This window comes from Eleginops maclovinus, chromosome 4 (assembly GCF_036324505.1).
Source record: "Eleginops maclovinus isolate JMC-PN-2008 ecotype Puerto Natales chromosome 4, JC_Emac_rtc_rv5, whole genome shotgun sequence".
NCBI classification, from domain to species: Eukaryota; Metazoa; Chordata; class Actinopteri; order Perciformes; family Eleginopidae; genus Eleginops; species Eleginops maclovinus.
This window is the reverse complement of record NC_086352.1, coordinates 3,290,346-3,293,039: the sequence shown is the minus strand read 5'-3', so window position 1 is coordinate 3,293,039 and position 2,694 is coordinate 3,290,346.

Genomic DNA, 2,694 nt, shown 5'->3' with positions numbered 1-2,694 from the left:
TGTCGGTCAAGCAGGCCAATCAAAGTCTTTAGGCAATTACCATCAAACTGAGGAGCAGATGTGACATTCGCTTCAGCCTGGACAGGGGGCAACACTGGAAGGCTAGGCATAGACACCTCTTCAGACACAGGTGTTTGAACATGAGCTGCCACATGTCTTGCTGCGCTGGGGCGGTTTGGTCTGGTGTTCAGCTGTTCTCTCATTTCGATTTGATAACGGTCAACGTGCTCCTGTATTTCACCAGCTGTTGACTTCTCTGGCGCTTTGAACCGCAACACTGTAGCCAGGGAGGGATCTGGACAATACTTGACAAACATCATGGTTACTTCTCGACGGGGATCATCAATATGTCTCCCATGTCTGCTCAAGCCCTCCTCAGCTGCATCAACAGCTTTGTTAAGGCGGATCCAGTACTCGACAGGGTCCTCTCCTGCTACAGGCACAGTGCTGTAGAAGTCTGCAAGGGGCATACTCGAACATGACACACCACCAAAATGCTGTTTCAATATGTCAGTTATAACTTTTGGGTTCTCGTGAGGCTTCAATAATGGATTGCTACGGAGCGTTATCTTCACAATGTCTCTGGCTTTGCCCATTAATCTAGTCAACATCTCCTGATGCTGCTCACCCAGCTGTATGCTCCTCTTCCTCAAGTACGTGTCCATGAGCTCCTCCCACTCATGCACTGAGAGCTTGTCAGGGTGGAGGTGAGAACTGGGGAACCTCCATTGTCTGGAACAATAACTGGACGGGTGTAGCTGGGCGCTGGCGACATCATGTCGCCTGGACTTGCAACTGAAGAATTAAACAGCTGCGCCCCCCTCCCAAAAGAGTTAAACAGCGGTGCACCCCTCCCAAAAGAGTTAAACAGCGGTGCACCCCTCCCAAAAGAGTTAAACAGCGGTGCACCCCTCCCAAAAGAGTTAAACAGCGGTGCACCCCTCCCAAAAGAGTTAAACAGCGGTGCACCCCTCCCAAAAGAGTTAAACAGCGGTGCACCCCTCCCAAAAGAGTTAAACAGCGGTGCACCCCTCCCAAAAGAGTTAAACAGCGGTGCACCCCTCCCAAAAGAGTTAAACAGCGGTGCACCCCTCCCAAAAGAGTTAAACAGCGGTGCACCCCTCCCAAAAGAGTTAAACAGCGGTGCACCCCTCCCAAAACAGTTAAACAGCGGTGCACCCCTCCCAAAACAGTTAAACAGCGGTGCACCCCTCCCAAAAGAGTTAAACAGCGGTGCACCCCTCCCAAAACAGTTAAACAGCGGTGCACCCCTCCCAAAAGAGTTAAACAGCGGTGCACCCCTCCCAAAAGAGTTAAACAGCGGTGCACCCCTCCCAAAACCAGAAACATTTTGAACAGCTTTCCCCATTACATTGAAATGGGTTAGGGTTACACTCTGACAACAACATCAATAAACAACAACGACATCAGAGTGAGAATACACACTCTGACAACAACATCAATAAACAACAACAACATCAGAGTGAGAATACACACTCTGACAACAACATCAATAAACAACAACAACATCAGAGTGAGAATACACACTCTGACAACAACAACATCAATAAACAACAACGACATCAGAGTGAGAATACACACTCTGACAACAACATCAATAAACAACAACGACATCAGAGTGAGAATACACACTCTGACAACAACATCAATAAACAACAACGACATCAGAGTGAGAATACACACTCTGACAACAACATCAATAAACAACAACGACATCAGAGTGAGAATACACACTCTGACAACAACATCAATAAACAACAACAACATCAGAGTGAGAATACACACTCTGACAACAACATCAATAAACAACAACGACATCAGAGTGAGAATACACACTCTGACAACAACATCAATAAACAACAACGACATCAGAGTGAGAATACACACTCTGACAACAACATCAATAAACAACAACAACATCAGAGTGAGAATACACACTCTGACAACAACATCAATAAACAACAACGACATCAGAGTGAGAATACACACTCTGACAACAACATCAATAAACAACAACGACATCAGAGTGAGAATACACACTCTGACAACAACATCAATAAACAACAACGACATCAGAGTGAGAATACACACTCTGACAACAACATCAATAAACAACAACAACATCAGAGTGAGAATACACACTCTGACAACAACATCAATAAACAACAACGACATCAGAGTGAGAATACACACTCTGACAACAACATCAATAAACAACAACGACATCAGAGTGAGAATACACACTCTGACAACAACATCAATAAACAACAACGACATCAGAGTGAGAATACACACTCTGACAACAACATCAATAAACAACAACAACATCAGAGTGAGAATACACACTCTGACAACAACATCAATAAACAACAACAACATCAGAGTGAGAATACACACTCTGACAACAACATCAATAAACAACAACGACATCAGAGTGAGAATACACACTCTGACAACAACATCAATAAACAACAACAACATCAGAGTGAGAATACACACTCTGACAACAACAACATCAATAAACAACAACAACATCAGAGTGAGAATACACACTCTGACAACAACAACATCAATAAACAACAACAACATCAGAGTGAGAATACACACTCTCACAACAACAACATCAATAAACAACAACAACATCAGAGTGAGAATACACACTCTGACAACAAC